Source organism: Ranitomeya imitator, chromosome 1 (assembly GCF_032444005.1).
Source record: "Ranitomeya imitator isolate aRanImi1 chromosome 1, aRanImi1.pri, whole genome shotgun sequence".
Lineage (NCBI taxonomy): Eukaryota > Metazoa > Chordata > Amphibia > Anura > Dendrobatidae > Ranitomeya > Ranitomeya imitator.
Window position 1 is genome coordinate 342849069 of NC_091282.1, and position 20012 is coordinate 342869080.

The following is a 20012-nucleotide window of genomic DNA, read 5'->3' on the forward strand; positions in this document are numbered from 1 at the left end:
AGGCATTGGCTAGGATATGCTCACATTGTTCTGAGTGTATATTCCTTCCTGTGTCTGGTCTGCTGCGTCTGGAAAGCTTCTCTGTCTGCTGCGTAGTGACCTGCAACTGTCCACTCCCTCCCTTTATCACCTTGTATATGGGGGGTGGCTTAACAGTGTCTAGACATGTTTTTCTCTGGTGCATTGCATGCGTTCACGAACGCAAGCAAACGCATGTGCTTGTGAATGCATGCGTTCACATAGACAGCAATGTTTTTTTTGTTGGCGCATTCCTTATGCAATCGACCGCATACGTTTCTAGGCAGCAAATTGATGTCTCTAAAATTACTACATGTAGCGTTTACCGCGCCAAACCACAGACGACGAAACGACACATGCGTCGTCAAACGTGGCCAAACGCAACCGATCGCAGACGCATGCATCCCTAATGTTAAATATTGGAATACTGCGGAAATGCTGCGGACACAACCGCAAATGTGAAACCGGCCTTACTCAAGAGTACATTCAATTTATCACTGAGCACTCAGGAAGACCATAAACCGTTTATTCTCCAGTGTGTGGAGAAGCATTGCCATGGCTATCCTGAACCAAATAAAGTGTGTTTTGTTGAAAAAAAGTGAAACTACTGTAAAATTGAACATTTACTTTGCTGCAAGACATTTATTACAAACATTTATTATTTTTGTGATGATTGGGCTACTAGTAAACAATGTTGCAATGTCACAAAATTTTGGTATGTTATAATCACACCAAAGGGAATTATTCCTAGGAGTGAGACCTAAAAATTTGCACAACATTTTATTGATTGTCACCCTAATTTGCATATGCAAATTGGTTCTCTCTAATTTTTTTTGTAATTCGATTTGAGCAAATCCAGCAAAATGGAGTTCTTCCACCTGCCATTTGGTGCTTTATAGAGAGTTTGGAAATGGATGTAAAATAACCCCAAAAAAGAACATACCTTGGCACTTGCTTACCCAGCTTCATGAGGCACAGTTGATTCTCATGAAATAAACTTAATGCAGCTAAATTTTCCTGGTCAAATAAGAGGTAACTGCACAGCATGTGATAAGGGATGCTGCTATGCAGGAAAAAAGACTGACAGAGATGCAATGCCAAGGTCCCAGAGATCAGACCCCAACTGCTCATGAAGTGATAGCATTTCCTAGCAATAGGAACGTACTTTGTAAGTTGGAAAGAGAAGAAATTGGTTAGTTACAATTTGCTTCAAATGGGTAAATCTTAAATTCAGATAAGATAAAAATCAACATCTCCTAACAAATGGGCAAATGGTAACTGATTCCAACTTCCAAAAGAACTGTTTATTTTTTCCTATCTACAAACTAGCGTCAACTCTTTCAAAAGGATTTTACTTGGGCTGTAATTATAGACCATAAACATTATATTCTCATGTCATTACAAAATTAATCAATAATAAGAGCATTTCTATTATTTACAGACTTCTTTTGACTGACTATAATCCCTTTGCCAAGGCTAATTAAATGGTAAAATGGGAAGTAATTTTCACTACATATCTGGAATAAAGTTGTCAATGTCAAATAAAATGCTAAATTAAATCCCGCATAAACAGAGTTGCCAGTGTTGCCAACCAATAATGCTAATTATAGTGAAAATAATCTGCATAAGTTTTTTCAGCCTCACAAAAATCACAGATGCCTCCATTTTTTAAAGGACAAGGCAAAAAATCTTATTTTTATCGACTGTCCAGGAATTTCTGGATGGTTGGAAACCCTGTGTTTAAACCATATAGAAAACATAAATTGCACTTATGGTGATATTAATCTTCACTCAAAATCATGCTGGAGAAAGTATGTTAAAGAAGTCTTCTTGATACTTACAGTCATGGCTGAAAGTGTTGACATCCTTGAAATTGTTCCAGAAAATGAAATATTTATCCCAGAAAATTTTTGCAACTGCACATGTTTTGTTATACACATTTATTTCCTATGGGATAACAACAAAAAAACAGACAAAAAGGTAAATTGGACATAATTTCACACAAAACCCCCAAAATGGGCTGGACAAAATTGCTGGAAACCTCAGCGTAATATTTTGTTGTACACCTTTTGGAATAAATGACTATAATCAATTGCTTCCTATAACAATCAACAAGCTTCTTACAGCTCTTAACTGGAATTTTGGACCACTCTTCTTTTGCAAACTACTGCAAGTCTGTCATATTTGAAGGGTGTCTTCACCCAACAGCAAAATTTAAGGTCTCTCTACAAGTATTCAATGAGATTTAGATCTGGACTCATTGCTGGCCACTTCAGAACTCTCCAGAACTTTGTTTCCATCCATTTCTGGGTGCTTCTTGGAGTATGTTTGGTGTCATTGTCTTGCAGGGAAACCCATGACCTAGAATGTAAACTCAGTGTTCTGACACTGGGCACTATATTATGACCCAAAATCCTTTGGTAATCTTTAAATTTCATGATGTATTGCACACAGTCCAAGGCGCACAGTGCCAGAGATGGCAAAATGACCCTAAAACATATTTGAACCTCCAACACGTTTGACTGTTATTTTCTTTACAGGCCTCATTCTGTTTTCAGCAAACAGTAGAATGATGTGCTTTACAAAAAGCTCTATCTTGGTCTCATCTGTCCACAACACGCTTTCCCAGAAGAATTTGGCTCATGTACATTTTGGCAAACAGCAGTCTAGCTTTTTTATGTCTCTGTCGGCAGTGGGATCCTCTTGGGTTTCCTGCCATAGTGTTTCATTTCATTCAAATTTTGATGATACTTTGCACTGATACTAATTCAACCTGAGCTTGCAGGACAGCTTGAATTTCTTTGGAACTTGATTGGGGCTGCTTATTCACCATCTGGGTAAGAATGCTTTGCAACCTTTCATAATTTTTTCTCTGCTGTCCATGTCCAGGGAGATTATCTGTAGTGCCATGGTGTTATGATCTGGTGGCCTAGGAGCAGCATGAGACGTACTCTGGAGAAGGTGGTACCTGTACTGACCGCAAACCCTGAACTTAACAGCGCAACTAGAAGTAGCCGTGGGGGGTACCTAACACTCCCTAGACCCCTCGCCTAAGAACTAACTACCCCTAATGACAGAAACAGGAAAACTATCTTGCCTCAGAGAAAATCCCCAAAGGATAGACAGCCCCCCACAAATATTGACTGTGAGAGGAGAGGGAAATAACATACGCAGACATGAAATCAGGATTTAGCATAGGAGGCCATACTAGCTAAAAAGAAAGACTAGGACAGAGTACTATGCAGTCAGTATTAAAACACTAGAAAATATCCACCACAGAAAATACAAATCACCACATCTGACTAAAGACATGGAGGGTATATCTGCATCTCCAGAGACACAGCTTGACTGCAAAAAATCCTTCACAGACAAAGCTGAACAAGACAAAGCATGAAAATGCACTGAACTATAAGGCCCACAGCATGTGGACAGCAAAAACAAAGCCAGGACTTATCTTTGTTGAAAAGCACAGCAAACAGGAGAGACCAGTAAGCGATGTGAATCCTCCAAAAACAATGGACAACTGGCACTGACTAAAGGATCAAGCAGGACTAAATAGCTGAGTCCAAATTGCAAAAAGTGAACACACCTGATAAATCCTGCGATCCAAATACAGCAGCACTACCACTCATAACCACCGGAGGGAGCCCAACAGCAGAATTCACAACAGTACCCCCCCTGAGGAGGGGCCACCGAACCCTCACCAGAGCCCCCAGGCCGATCAGGATGAGCCAAATGAAAGGCACGAACCAAATCGTCAGCATGAACATCGGAGGCAACAACCCAAAAATTATCCTCCTGGCCATAACCCTTCCATTTGACCAGATACTGAAGCCTCCGCCTCGAAAAACGAGAATCCAAAATCTTCTCAACCACATACTCCAACTCCCCATGAATCAACACCGGGGCCGGAGGATCAACAGAGGGAACAACGGGCACCACATACTTCCGCAACAAAGATCTATGGAAAACATTATGGATGGAAAAAGAGGCTGGAAGGGCCAAACGAAAAGACACTGGATTGATAATCTCAGAAATCCTATAAGGACCAATAAACCGATTCTTGAACTTAGGGGAAGAAACCTTCATAGGAACATGACGGGAAGACAACCAGACCAAATCCCCAACCCGAAGCCGGGAACCAAGACACCGGCGACGGTTAGCAAAACGCTGGGCCTCCTCCTGAGACAACACCAAATTGTCCACCACATGAGTCCAAATCTGCTGCAGCCTGTCAACCACAGAATCCACACCAGGACAATCAGAAGGCTCAACCTGCCCTGAGGAAAAACGAGGATGAAAACCAAAATTACCAAAAAAGGCGACACCAAGGTAGCAGAACTAGCCCGATTATTAAGGGCAAACTCGGCCAATGGCAAGAAAGCCACCCAATCATCCTGATCAGCAGACACAAAGCATCTCAAATAAGTTTCCAAAGTCTGATTAGTTCGCTCGGTTTGGCCATTTGTCTGAGGATGAAATGTAGAAGAAAAAGACAAATCAATGCCCAGCCTAGCACAAAAAGCCCGCCAAAGCCTAGAAACAAACTGGGATCCTCTATCGGACACAATATTCTCCGGAATGCCATGCAAACGAACCACGTGCTGACAAAACAACGGAACCAAATCAGAAGAGGAAGGCAATTTAGGCAAAGGTATCAAATGAACCATCTTAGAAAACCGGTCACAAACCACCCAGATAACAGACATCCTCTGGGAAACCGGAAGCTCTGAAATAAAATCCATAGAAGTATGCGTCCAAGGTCTCTCAGGGACCGGCAAAGGCAGAAGCAACCCACTAGCGCGGGAACAGCAAGGCTTGGCCCGCGCACAAATCCCACAGGACTGCACAAAAGAACGCACATCCCGCGACAAAGAAGGCCACCAAAAGGACATACCAACCAAATCTCTGGTACCAAAAATCCCAGGATGGCCAGCCAACACAGAACAATGAACTTCAGAAATCACTTTACTAGTCCATCTATCAGGAACAAACAGTTTCCCCACTGGACAGCGGTCAGGTTTATTAGCCTGAAATTCCTGAAGAACCCGTCGTAAATCAGGGGAGATGGCAGAAAGAATCACCCCTTCCTTCAGAATGCCGACCGGCTCAAGAACCCCAGGGGAATCAGGAAAAAAACTCCTAGAGAGGGCATCCGCCTTAACATTCTTAGTACCAGGAATGTACGAGACCACAAAATCAAAACGGGAGAAAAACAGGGACCATCGAGCCTGTCTAGGATTCAGCCGTTTGGCAGACTCGAGGTAAATCAGATTCTTATGATCGGTCAGGACCACAATACGGTGCTTGGCCCCCTCAAGCCAAGGTCGCCACTCGTCCACTTCATAGCCAACAACTCCCGATTGACGACATCATAATTGCGTTCCGCAGGCGAAAACTTCCGAGAAAAGAAGGCACACGGTTTCATCAAGGAACCATCAGAATTCCTCTGAGACAAAACGGCCCCTGCCCCAATCTCAGACGCGTCAACCTCAACCTGAAATGGAAGAGAAACATCCGGTTGACGCAACACAGGGGCAGAAGTAAATTGGCGTTTAAGCTCCTGAAAGGCAGAAACAGCCGCGGAGGACCAATTCGTCACATCAGCGCCTTTCTTCGTAAAATCGGTCAGAGGTTTAACCACACTGGAGAAGTTGGCAATGAAACGACGATAAAAATTAGCAAAACCCAAGAATTTCTGAAGGCTCTTCACAGATGTGGGCTGAATCCAATCATGAATGGCCTGAACCTTAACCGGATCCATTTCTATAGATGAGGGAGAAAAAATGAAGCCAAAAAAGAAACCTTCTGCACTCCAAAGAGGTACTTCGACCCCTTCACAAATAAAGCATTATTACGGAGGGTCGGAAATACCATCCTGACCTGTTTCACATGAGACTCCCAATCCTCGGAAAAAATCAAAATATCAACAAATATACAACCATGAATTTATCAAGATAACTCCGAAAGATATCATGCATGAAGGCTTGGAACACAGATGGGGCATTAGAGAGTCCGAATGGCATCACAAGGTATTCAAAATGGCCTTCGGGCGTATTAAATGCAGTTTTCATTCGTCACCCTGCTTAATACGAATAGGATTATATGCCCCTCGAAGGTAAATCTTGGTAAACCAGTTAGCCCCCTTAATCCTAGCAAACAAATCAGTAAGCAAAGGCAAAGGGTATTGAAATTTGACCGTGATCTTATTCAAGAGGCGATAATCAATACAGGGTCTCAAGGAGCCATCCTTCTTGGCAACAAAGAAAAACCTGCTCCCAATGGTGAAGAAGATGGCCGAATATGCCCCTTCTCCAAAGACTCCTTAATATAGCTCCGCATGGCGGCATGTTCTGGCACAGACAGGTTGAAAAGTCGGCCCTTAGGGAACTTACAACCTGGAATCAAGTCAATGACACAATCACAGTCCCTATGCGGTGGAAGAGAACTGGATTTTGGCTCATCGAATACATCCTGGAACTCATCAAAGGAACATGACCATGAACCCCGTGACAACCCCAACTAGTCACAGACATAGATCTCCAATCTAACACCGGATTATGTACCTGTAACCATGGAAAATCCAGCACAATATCATCATGCAAATTATGCAACACCAGAAAACGACAATCTTCCTGATGGGCTGGCGCCATGCGCATGGTCAGCTGTGTCCAAAACTGAGGTTTATTTTTAGCCAACGGTGTAGCATCAATGCCCCTTAAAGGAATAGGGTTCTGCAAAGGCTGCAAGGGGAAACCACAACGTCTGGCAAATTCTAAGTCCATTAAGTTCAGAGCGGCGCCTGAATCCACAAATGCCATGACAGAAAATGATGATAATGAGCAGATCAAGGTCACAGATAACAGAAATTTAGGTTGTACAGTACTGATGGTAACAGAACTAGCGATTCTCTTTGTACGCTTAGGGCAATCAGAAATAACATGAGCAGAATCGCCGCAGTAAAAACACAACCTATTCTGATGCCTGGATCTTTGACGTTCAGCTCTAGACAAAATCCTATCACACTGCATAGGCTCAGGGCTCCGCTCGGAGGACAACATCACAGTGTGCACAACTCTGCGCTCGCGCAAGCGCCGATCAATCCTCATTCCATTTAGTCAGTACAGACCATTTTCTAAATTTCTGGCAATACGAATCTGCCGCTTCTTGACCCTGACACAAGGCCAACAAGATCTTCTCAGCTTGATCCACAGAATTAGGCTCATCATACAATAACCCCAATGCTTGAAAGAAAGAATCAACATTAAGGAAAGCAGGATTGCCAGTTTCCAGGGAAAATGCCCAATCCTGTGGGTCACCACGCAGCAGGGATATGATGATTTTAACCTGCTGAATGGGATCACCAGAGGACCGGGGTCTCAATGCAAAAAACAGTTTACAGTTATTTTTGAAACTCAAAAATTTGGATCTGTCACCAAAGAATAAATCAGGAGTGGGAATCTTAGGTTCTAAGGCAGGAGTCTGAACAATATAATCTGAAATACCCTGTACCCTAGCAGCAAGCTGATCCACATGAGAAACTAACTCCTGAACATCCATGTTATTACTAGGCTCCGCAGCCACCCAGAGATTAAGAGGGAGGAAAAGACAAAACAGGCTAAGGAAAAAAAAATGGCTCAAAACCTTTCCTCCCTTCTTCTGAGATGCAATTAACTCATTGTTGGCCAGTTGTACTTCCTGTTGTGAATTCTGCTCTTGGGCTCCCTCCGGTGGTTATGAGTCTTAGTGCTGCTGTATTTGGATCGCAGCATTTATCAGGTGTGTTCACTTTTTGCAATTTGGACTTAGCTATTTAGTCCTGCTTGATCCTTTAGTCAGTGCCAGTTGTCCATTGTTTTTGGAGGATTCACATCTCTTACTGGTCTCTCCTGTTTGCTGTGCTTTTCAACAAAGATAAGTCCTGGTTTTGTTTTTGCTGTCCACATGCTGTGGGCCTTATAGTTTAGTGCATTTTCATGTTTTGTCTTGTTCAGCTTTGTCTGTGAAGGATTTTTTGCAGCCAAGCTGTGTCTCTGGAGATGCAGATATACCCTCCATGTCTTTAGTCAGATGTGGTGATTTGTATTTTCTGTGGTGGAAATTTTCTAGTGTTTTAATACTGACCGCATAGTACTCTGTCCTATTCTTTCTTTTTAGCTAGTATGGCCTCCTATGCTAAATCCTGATTTCATGTCTGCGTATGTTATTTCCCTCTCCTCTCACAGTCAATATTTGTGGGGGGCTGTCTATCCTTTGGGGATTTTCTCTGAGGCAAGATAGTTTTCCCGTTTCTGTCTTTAGCGGTAGTTAGTTCTTAGGCTGTGTCGAGGGGTCTAGGGAGTGTTAGGTACCCCCCACGGCTACTTCTAGTTGCGCTGTTAAGTTCAGGGTTTGCGGTCAGTACAGGTACCACCTTCTCCAGAGTACGTCTCATGCTGCTCCTAGACCACCTGGATGTTTGGGTCTGGTGTGTTTGGTCCAACAAAAAGTTTGAGTTTGGGTACCAGGACAGTCCCTGGACCTGATCCCAGACCCCATTCACTGATGGGAGTATTCATTAGCTGACACCTAGCTGTAAATAAATAATTTAAAAAAACGGTGTTCCCTTTAATTTTTGATAAACAGCTAGGCAAAACTCACAGCTGGGGGCTGCATCCCTCAGTTGTCAGCTTCAGCAAGGCTGGTTATGAAGAATAGAGGGTTCCCCACTCCAATTTTTTTTAATTATTTCAATAAATAAAGAAAATTGCATGGTTCCCCCCATTTTTGACAACCAGCCAAGCTAAAGCAGACAGCTGGGGGCTGGTATTCTTAGGCTGGGAAGGGGCCATGGATATTGGACCCCCGGGCTATAAATAGCAGTCCGCAGCCACCTAGAACAGGCGCATCTATTAGATGTGCCAATTCTGTCATTTACCCTGCTCTTCCCACTTGCCCTGTAGTGGTGGCACGTGGGGTTTATATTTGTGAGGTTGATGTCACCTTTGTATTGTCAGGTGACATCAAGCCCACTGCTTACTAATGGAGAGGCTTCTATAAGACACCTATCCATTACTAATCCTATAGTTGTAAATAGAGACACAGCCAGAACTGCAGTGACCATGGTGAGATTCCTGCTAGCACAGTTAGAAAGTCTCACGGTGTGGCACTGAGACTTTCTCACACTTAACTGCAGTTAACTCTCTGAGCACAATGCTGCACCATGATACTTTAAATAAATAAATAATTTTAAAAAATGACCGGGGTTCCCTTGTTTTTCGATAACCAGACAGGCTAACAGTGACAGCTGAGGGTTGCAGCTCCCAGCTGCGAGCTTTGTCTCACAGGTTATCAAAAATACATGGGAACCCACTCCATTTTTTAAAATTATTTATTTACAGCGCAGGCACCTGCTGATGAATATTCCCATCAGCTGTTCCTGCTCTCACAGGTATTAGTGCAAGCAGGCATCAGGTGATGGGAACAGTAGTCCCATCAGCTAACATCAATCACTGGAGATAATAATAATAATAATAATAATAATAATAATTTTTATTTATATAGCGCCAACATATTCCGCAGCGCTTTACAAATTATAGAGGGGACTTGTACAGACAATAGACATTACAGCAAAACAGAAATACAGTTCAAAATAGATAACAGGAGGAATGAGGGCCCTGCTCGCAAGCTTACAAACTATGAGGAAAAGGGGAGACACGAGAGGTGGATGGTAACAATTGCTTTAGTTATTCGGACCGGCCACGGTGTAAGGCTCGGGTGTTCATGTAAAGCTGCATGAACCAGTTAACTGCCTAAGTATGTAGCAGTACAGACACAGAGGGCTATTAACTGCATAAAGTGAATGAGAACATAATGCGAGGTACCTGATTGTTTTTTTTTTTTTATAAATAGGCCACACAGGGATCGTTAGGTTAATGCATTGAGGCAGTAGGCCAGTCTGAACAAATGAGTTTTTAGGGTACGCTTAAACTGTGGGGATTGGGGATTAATCGTATTAACCTAGGTAGTGCATTCCAAAGAATCGGCGCAGCACGTGTAAAGTCTTGGAGACGGGAGTGGGAGGTTCTGATTATTGAGGATGCTAACCTGAGGTCATTAGCGGAGCGGAGGGCACGGGTAGGGTGGTAGACTGAGATCAGAGAGGAGATGTAGGGTGGTGCAGAGCCATGGAGTGCTTTGTGGGTGAGGGTAGTAGTTTTGTACTGGATTCTGGAGTGGATGGGTAGCCAGTGTAATGACTGGCACAAGGTAGAGGCATCAGTGTAACGGTTGGTGAGGAATATGATCCTGGCAGCAGCATTCAGGACAGATTGGAGTGGGGAAAGTTTGGTAAGAGGGAGGCCAATTAGTAGAGAGTTACAATAGTCCAGACGAGAATGAATAAGTGAAACAGTAAGAGTTTTTGCAGAGTCGAAAGTAAGAAAAGGGCGAATTCTAGAAATGTTTTTGAGATGCAGGTAAGAAGAGCGAGCCAGTGATCGGATGTGGGGGGTGAATGAAAGGTCAGAATCAAGGATGACCCCAAGGCAGCGAGCATGTTGCTTTGGAGTAATGGTGGAACCGCACACGGAGATGGCAATGTCAGGCAAAGGTAGGTTAGTAGAGGGAGAGAACACGAGGTGTTCAGTTTTTGACAGGTTTAGTTTCAGATAGAGGGAGGACATGATGTTAGAGACAGCGGTAAGACAATCACTGGTGTTTTCTAAAAAGGTCGGCGTGACAACAGGAGAAGAGGTGTATAATTGGGTGTCGTCAGCATAGAGATGGTACTGGAAACCAAATCTACTGATTGTTTGTCCGATAGGGGCAGTATACAACGAGAAGAGGAGGGGGCCTAGGACTGATCCTTGAGGAACCCCAACAGTAAGGGGAATGTGAGAGGAGGAGGAACCAGCAAAACATACAGTGAAGGATCGGTCAGAGAGATAGGAGGAGAACCAGGAGAGAACGGTGTCCTTGAGGCCGATGGATCAGAGCATAGTGAGGAGGAGCTGATGATCCACAGTATCGAATGCTGCAGAGAGATCCAAGAGAATTAGCATGGAGTAGTGACCATTAGATTTAGCTGTTAGTAGGTCATTAGAGACTTTAGTGAGGGCAGTTTCAGTAAAGTGTAAAGAGCGGAAGCCAGATTGAAGAGGGTCGAGAAGAGAGTTATCTGAGAGATAGCGGGTAAGACGGGAGTGGACCAGGCGTTCGAGGAGTTTAGAGATGAAGGGAAGATTAGAGACAGGTCTATAATTATCGGCACAGTTTTGATCGAGGGATGGTTTTTTAAGTAATGGATGTATGATGGCATGCTTAAATGAGGAGGGAAAAATACCGGAAGTGAGGGAAAGGTTGAATATTTTTGTTAGGTGAGAGGTGACAGCCGGGGAAAGGGACTGGAGGAGATGTGACGGAATGGGGTCACTGGTGCAAGTGGTCGGGCGAGAAGATGCAAGGAGCCTGCTTACTTCTTCTGTAACTGGTTCAAAGTCAGAGAGTGAACTAGATGCAGTGGGAGAGGGAGGACAGTGTATGGTATGAAGAGATTGGAAGATGATTTCCTGTCGAATGTGGTCAATTTTTTCTTTGAAGTAATTGGCCAGATCGTCAGCATGGAGATCCGTGGTTGGGGCCTGCTCTCTTGGGTTGAGTAGGGACTGGAATGTGTCAAAGAGACGTTTAGGGTTATTGGACAGGGAGGTGATGAGGGCGTTGAAGTAGGTTTGTTTGGAGAGGTGAAGGGCAGAATTGTATGTCTTTAGCATGAACTTATAATGGATGAAATCTTCGGGTAGATTAGATTTTCTCCACAGACGTTCTGCGCACCTGGAGCACCGCTGCAGGAAACGTGTTTGCAGCGTGTGCCACGGTTGTTGCCATCTGTGCCAAGTTGTTTTATGTATAGGAGGAGCAGCTTCATACAGAGCACTTTGCAGGGTTTCATTGTAATGCTTCAGAGCAGAATCAGGACATGAGATGGAGAGGATTGGGGCCAATGAGGACTGCAAGTTATTCATAAGTTTCTGGGTGTTAATGGCCTGTATGTTTCTATAAGTGTGGAAAGTGGGGGTGACCTGACCGGGATGGCAGTTCTTGATAGAGAATGAAAGAAGGTTGTGGTCAGAGAGTGGGAGAGGGGAGTTTGTGAAATCATCCACTTAGCAAAGCCGGGAGAAGACCAAGTCAAGGGAGTTTCCATCTTCATGTGTTGGAGAGTTAGTATGCTGCGAGAGGCCGAAAGAGGAGGATAGAGATAAAAGGTGAGAAGCAGATGGGGAGAGGGGAGAGGCAATGGGGATGTTGAAATCACCCATGATAAGGGTGGGGGTGTCACAGGAGAGAAAGTGTGGAAGCCAGGTGGCAAAGTGATCCAGGAATTGATGAGAGGGGCCGGGAGGACGATACACCACCGCCACTCGAATGGAGAAGGGGACATAGAGTCTGACCACATGGACCTCAAAAGAAGGGAAGACATAAACTTAATACCTCTGATCATAGCTGCAGGCTCACAGTGTCAGCGTCAGAACCGCGGATTTCTGACCAGCGATGATGATTTTACCACCGATCAGAGGCGGCGGTTGCCGCACTGTCACTTTACTGTTCTGGTTCGCCCATTTCTAATCAAGATCTCTGGAGATGGACTTGTAACCTTGAGATTGCTGATATTTGTGAGTAACTTTGGTTCTCAAGTCCTCAGACAATTCTCTTCTCTTTCTGTTCTCCAAGCTTAGTGTGTCATACACAGACATACTGCAAAGACAGAGTTAACTTCTTTCCTTTTTATCCAGATTTAGGTGTGATTTTCATACTGCTCACACCTGTTACTTGCCACAGGTGAGTTTTAACGAGCATCACATGCTTTCAACAAAGTTGTTTAGCTACAATTTTTTAAATCTCAACAATTTTGTCCAGCCCATTGTTGGGGTTTTGTGTGAAATTATGTCCAATTTTCCTTTTTTTTCTCTGTTTTTTTGTGTTGTTCCAATACACACAAAGAAAATAAACATGTGTATAACAAAACTGTATAACTGCAATTATATATCATTTTCTGGAACAATTTCAAGGTGCCAACATTTTTCGGCCATGACTGTATGTGGTAGAAATCCCCTAAAATGAGTTTTAGGTTTAGTTTTCCATTTTATATTGAAAGTAACATGCTTGGTTGTGTGATGACTTTGAGAATAGCATTATTAAGTATGTAGACTGAGGTTATTCAACCAAAGTTAGAATTTTTGCCAATTCATACATGAAAACAGCCCTACAAAACAACTTCATAGCAGTATCAATCCTCCATCAAGTTGTAAAGTTGGCACTATATATGACAAAATTTATTCCAGTGAAATTGAATTCTCCTTGAAAAGTACAAAATGTGTATTCTCCAGAATACAGATTTTTTTGTGATTTACACATTATGAATTTAGCAAAATGATAGCCAAATGTGGCTGCCATTTTACTGAATAATAGAAGACCAGGCAAACTGTTAAAAAAAAATAAAAATACCTTACTCTTCATCTGTCCCCAAGTCAGCCGACCGATCCTTTGAGCCTTTTCTTTGATGGGATCCTAAACATCATATTTATCCGACATGCCTATAAATATTAGGTTTAGGGTTTGATAAAAGAAAGGTCACCTTGCCATGGTTGATGGGTACACATGAATTGTCTAATGTATGCGCTAAGTACCTTCATTTTTATAAATATATTCTATAGAGCAGTAATGCAGTTCAAATTTCACATATTCAATGTTTGCATACATCCTAGCACTGATAGAGTACTGCTGAATTATTTTGATTGTATATTATAAGAAATTAAGTAATTGGAAGATATAGACATGAATTGCTTGTTTCTTGAAATAAGTTATTTAAGGATTTTTTTCTCCTTTTTATTTTATTTCTTTTTATCTTTCTTGGTATTTTTGGTGTTTTTATCATGTCACGAGCTGTTATATCTAACTTGGATGTCATCTGTCAATAAAACCGTATATATTTTTGAAAATTAAAAAAAATATATATGATATAGTACTACTGTTCCTTTTCTTCTGTTAAGTATGAAAAGTATCATGCATTTTATGAGATGTATACAATGTGTAGCATAACGTAACAACTACTTTCATTTTTCTGTTATTTTTCCTGAGGCCTTCATATGTCTGTCCAACAATATCTTATCATAAATCGTAAGGCTTAAGTCACTGTTGTTTGAGGAAGCTGCATGAAGTGATCGAGAAGTAAAGAAAAGTGCAAACATTATGTAAATGCACCTACAAAGGACTATGTTATTTTACATCAAAATGGTATGTGTAAGTATTCAAGGTAAGAATCAATCAAAATCTTTTGCGCTCTGATTCTTAGACATATTCAGGTCATTCTTTCATGCAGTTTGTTCATTAGTGACCAGCAATGGCTAAAACAGATATATTATTAATAATAATTATTATATCAACCGTGTATCAAATTTATCGTACAAATGTCATGAAGGAAGATTTAGACTGAGTTTAAACATTTGTTCTTTGCAGTATTTTTCCTGGTTTGCTTTGCAGATTATGTTTTGAGAAAAAAAAATTCTATGACCAAATGTTTGCTATAAATTTAATGTTAAATGAGGTAAAAACAGTGCATTTTGTTGTGGGTCTTCACTCTTTTGTTTAGGTTTTTGGTCATTGTCAATTTTCATGCTTAAGGCCGGTTTCACACGTCAGTGGCTCCGGTACGTGTGGTGACAGTTTCCTCATGTACCAGAGACACTGACTCACGCAGACACATTGAAATCAATGTGTCTCTGCACATGTCAGCGTGTTTTCACGGACCGTGTGTCCGTGTGCAAAACACGGAGACATGTCAGTGTGTGGGGACAGGGATCTTTATTTTAAACACAGAAAAAAAAAAGATTTTTCATATCTTCTATCCAGCGAACGCTGCTGGAGAGAAGATATGAATGGCGGCTTCAGCACCAGATGCAGGGGACAGCGCTTATCTCTAGCGCTGTCTCCTGCACGCTCCGTGAGGTACCCAGTCGGCACACGGGCAGCACACGTGTGCCGCACGTGTGCCACACGGATGGCCTAAGTGAGCTCACGGACACATGGACACGGATAATTCCGGTACCGATTTTTCCGGTACCGGAATTATCTGGACGTGTGAGACTGGCCTTAGGTACAGCATTTTTTAGCCACATCTTTCATAGCATTCTTTATAGGACAGAGAAATGCATGAAAAAGGGCATATCTGATTCCTATTCCTAGCCAAAGACTCTCACTAAAAATGTATGCTGTGTGGTATACGTTTCATTTCATATATTTATATCTTCATAAATGGTGTTGTTCATTACACTATGTAACACAATTTTTGTCTCGAGCTTTTAAGTGCTATATTCCAGTTACTCATGCCTAAATAGTCAAGAAAAACTATTTAATTAATGATAGACTTTGCTTTTGTGACCAGGACAATGAAATATTCAGTTTTATGTATTTGCATATGGAAATCGACAGTGTTCATCATTTGTTTTTGTTAATACAGTTACAAAAAGATTGTATATGCGTTAAAATTAGCCAAGATGAGCAAGAGTGGTTTAGAAGTGAGTAGCTTTTTTCAATTTACGATTATACTACATATCAATTTCACGAATCAACCGTCAAATATAGTCTCCCATCATGTTCTCGTTATACTGACCTTGGTAGCGTCGTTCAAAGTCCTTTATATTCTTATGAAAGCACTTGCCTTGCTCTTCTGAGTGTTTTCCTTGAATTTGTCAAGATGAGCATCCAAGATATGTACGTTGAGAGACATCCCATTTTTCCAAAGTCCTTTATCATATTCTGAACCAGTTGCACATATCTCTGATCCTTGTGATTGCCCAGGAAATCATGCACAACTGCAGCAAAGCTGCTCTAATATGCATTCTCTTTTCTAGTTAGCTTATTTATTAATTCTTCTTGCTCTAGAATCTGCTTGATTTTGTGGTCTGCTGAAGATACCAGCTTTTACCTTTGGCTCAGACTGCTTAGGAAAGAGATCTTGTAGGTACTTGAAGGCTGCCGATTCTTTGTAGAGAGCTGTGACAATCTGTTTTATCAGGCCTAACTTGATGTGCAGGGGTGACATCAGCACTTTCCGTGGGTCCACCAATGGCTCCCACTTCACGTTATTATTTCTCACAGAAAACTCGGTCCTCTGTGGCCAGTCCTGCCTGTGATAGTGCTGATTGGTGTCCCGGCTGTTCCGAAGGCAAAGAAAACAAGGAAACTTTGTGAAACCTCCTTGGAGGCCCATCAGAAATGTGACCTTTTTGAAGTCTCCAATGACGTCCCAGCCATAATCCTCATACTTCAAGACACATAACAGCTGCTTGACACTGGTGTAGTCCTCTTTGAGGTGAAACGAGTGTGCCACAGACAGAGACTAGTACTTGTTTCCATTATGTAGCAGCATGGCTTTGAGGATCCTGGATGAACTTTATATGAATAGGCGCCACTCGCTTGAGTTGCACGTGATTCCTATAGCTTTGAATAGACCCGCCACATTGTTGCAGAAGCATAGTCCATCTTGCTGACTGAGGAAGCTGGCAAAGGTTTGATGACGCTTTCTCTGATCAGCTACTTTGTCACTTTAGCCTAACAAGTTCCACTGTTTGAGCCTGGAAGTGAGAAGCTCAGCATTTGACTTGGTGAGACTGAGGTCTCTGATGAGATTGTTAAGGTCTTTTTGGTTAGGGTAGTAAGGTGTTCTTTCTTCTTCGAAACTGTATTCTGTATCTGCATTGTCTTCCTCACTCTCAGACTGCCTACATTCCCCTGAGGATGGCTGAACTCCTTCTGGAGGAATGGGTACTGGCAGCTCGGGGCAGTGTGAAACTGTAGCAATTGAGAAAGGAATGTCTGGATAGGTGATATGGCGAGCACACTTGACAGTGCGACGTTTGGATGGGTCCACCATACAGAAGTAACATTTGTTGATGTGGGTCAGTAAGCACTCGCCAAATTCATGGGATAGCAAACTTCTTTGTCCTTTTTTCTCCTCTGTACCAGCATTTAAGGTATTAAACATGAGAATAAAATGTATAAGTGTATTGAACTGTATGATATATAATTATACATGTTCTTCTATAGCAGTAAAAAATGTTGCACTTATTTTTAACAACAGTTCTTTTAAGCTGTAATGAGGAATTTAAAAAATTAAAATCTTGATATCTTAGCTATCAACAATTGTTCACTTTACCCTCAAGAGTTCTCCTGCAGTATTCACATGTGAAATGAGGTGCCCATGGTTTGTCTTGATCCACTACAGGCATGCCTAAGTAGACTCTGTAAGATAAACTTAGGCACTCAACTTAAATGGAGTTTTTTTGTAATTTATTGTAGTCATCAAAATAAACGTTTCGGCCTCAATGCTTCGCCTTCTTCAGTAACAATTTCCATAAGGAAGAAATAGAAGAGTCCCTTGGACGTGATGTGGGATGTACGGCACTAGTGCAGTATGAGCTGCTCGAGGTAATGAAGTCCGGGTTATAGTGTCCACAGTTAGTTATCAAGAGACCGGTGCTGGCTTGTGCTAGTGCGACGCGGTATCCACCGCTAGTCACACTACTGAAGAAGGCCAAGCATTGAGGCCGAAACGTTTATTTTGATGACTACAATAAATTACAAAAAAACTCCATTTAAGTTGAGTGCCTAAGTTTATCTTTCACTATATATGGCTTTGGACCCTACTAAGGCACCATTTCCGGATAGTGCACGCAGTTTTCCTCTAAGTAGACTCTGTAGGCCTCACACATCTTAGAAGATGCCGCCACTTTGTATCTTTTAGCTCGTGTTTTTATAAGTTTGCCACAAATGTAGCAAAATGTATCCGCCGGATACTCTTGATGCCATCTAAATTAAATGCAGGTATGTGTCAACTGTAACACAAATAGAAATTGACAGTTCTCGTATTTCCGGAAGGTTCTCACGGTCTACACAACGTTGTACGTTTTGCTAATGTTCGAGAAAACATAGATTTCAAATTATCAATGTCCTGACCACAAAAGAAAACTTTCTTGGGACTTTTTGCCATTTTCTTTTCACTTTAGACATAAGTGATTGGGAAAACACCACTGGAACCCAAGGACAAACAAAAAATTTAAATTTGTTAAATAGTGTTATCGGATAACCCCTGCTTAATCTATCCAGGACCACAATGAAAATAAAAAACATTCAGCTCTCATAGTAGTGACAGTCCAGCTATGTCGGGGCTGCTGTTCCCAGAAAGTGAAACGACTTATTGTGTCATGTGCAGGCTGCAGTCAATGAGCCGCTGCTCCTCAGCTGCGGCCTTTACTATTTTGTCAGAGTGGACACCTGCCACTCAGATGCAGCCAAAGAGAGGACAGTATTGGCTGCAGCCTGCATATGATACAACAAATAATGAACAAGGGCACAAATATAGTTGGAATGGCGCCGCTAAATAAGGTGAGTATCCAATGTTCTTTTTTCAATTGGGTCTAGAATTTATTTAGTTTTTACAAAAGCTGTCATGATATGTTATCTTTATAGCACCACTCCAGCATATTTTATGGCTAGAATGGTGCTTTAAACAATAGCCCTTTGCCCCCCCCCCCGGTTATATACTCACTCCCTGGCGTTTTCGCCATTTTTTGGCGCTGCTCCGGTCCTGTGGCACAATCTTGTGAGCACAGCTTCTGACTAGCCAGACATTAGAAGCTGCGTCACGATCTCTCAATGCTTGAATGAGGCTCTCAAAGATTAATTGCATTGATTAGTTACACCTGGAGCGCTCCTTGTAACACTGGAGCCGCTGGCAGGTCACAACTGCAGAGGATGGACGGGAGCAGCTGCAAAACCAGATGAAAAAGCAGGAATGTGAGAATCAAACAGGGGAAAGGGGACTTGAATTTTCAGCACCACTCCTGCGGTGAAATAAAAAAAAAAACGCTGGAGTGGTGCTTTAAAGGGAACCTGTCACCACTTTTTTGTCCTACCAGCTAAAAATATCATTTTATTCAGTGTCAGCTGTGCATTCCCTAAATACTTATGCAACCCTTGACTCCCCATGTATCACCCATAAAAACCTTTTATATTCCTCCCGCGATGTGTGCTAATAGGGTCCATCTGGTCCGATGGGCATGGCTTCAGTTCACTCACCATCTCCTTGGCTGCTGCACGCAGTCCTTTACGTGGATTTCATAGATTGGTCTGAGATATCGCTCCTGCGCAGTCAAATGGTTTCTCGCGCATGCTCAGTTTGCTTTGCATATCTGCGGGCAAAGCCGAAAAGCAGAAGTGCGCACGCGTGAGAAACCATTTGATGGCACAATATCTCACAGCAATATGCATCTTCCACAGCAAGGACTGCATGCAGTAGCCAAGGAGAGGGGTGGAGTGAGTAAACCAAAACCACGCCCATCGGTTCGGACGGACCCTAGCATACATTGCGGGAGAATTATAAAAGGTTTTTATGGGTGATACATGGGAGTCACGGGGTTACATAAGTATTTAGGGAATGCATAGCTGACACTGAATAAAATGATATTTTTAGCTGGTATGACAGAAAAGTGGTGACAGGTTCCCTTTAAGACACTTTTGGTGCAGTCATTTCTCCCACTTGATGGTAGTACAAGGAGTCTCTGCAACCCTATAATGCGTCTAAGGCAGTATACTGTACCTCAGTCATCTGATGGAACAAGGCACAGTGTTATACTATAAAAACAGAGTCTTACTTAGATATAGTATGATCCTATAGAGTTCTACTAAGGGTGTCATTCTTTTTCCAAAGCAACTCAGAACCTGTACAGAGCCATAATAAAGCAGCTTATAGAATGCATCAGGGCAGCATTTTATTGTTGGTTGATATTTATGGTTATGGGCATAACTATAGTGGATAAAGGGGTATCAGTCATACCAGAGCCCTGGAGCTTGGAGGGGAATAAAAGGTTTTATCCTTATAATGTATTGCAATCACCATATTATATAGCATTGAGCACTTACAATTGCTCATTTTGCCTTTCTACCTAGCTAAT

At 42.2% G+C, this 20012-nt stretch overlaps 1 long non-coding RNA gene across 2 annotated transcripts in view; it reads left to right on the plus strand.

The window, feature by feature from the left end:
- Nucleotides 1–20012, plus strand: part of LOC138671662 (uncharacterized) — a 174672-nt gene that overhangs the window by 44248 nt on the left and 110412 nt on the right. For both annotated transcript variants that reach the window (XR_011319466.1, XR_011319465.1), the window contains exon 2: nucleotides 14140–14295. This is a non-coding gene — a long non-coding RNA (uncharacterized lncRNA). The remainder of the gene's footprint in view (nucleotides 1–14139; nucleotides 14296–20012) is intronic.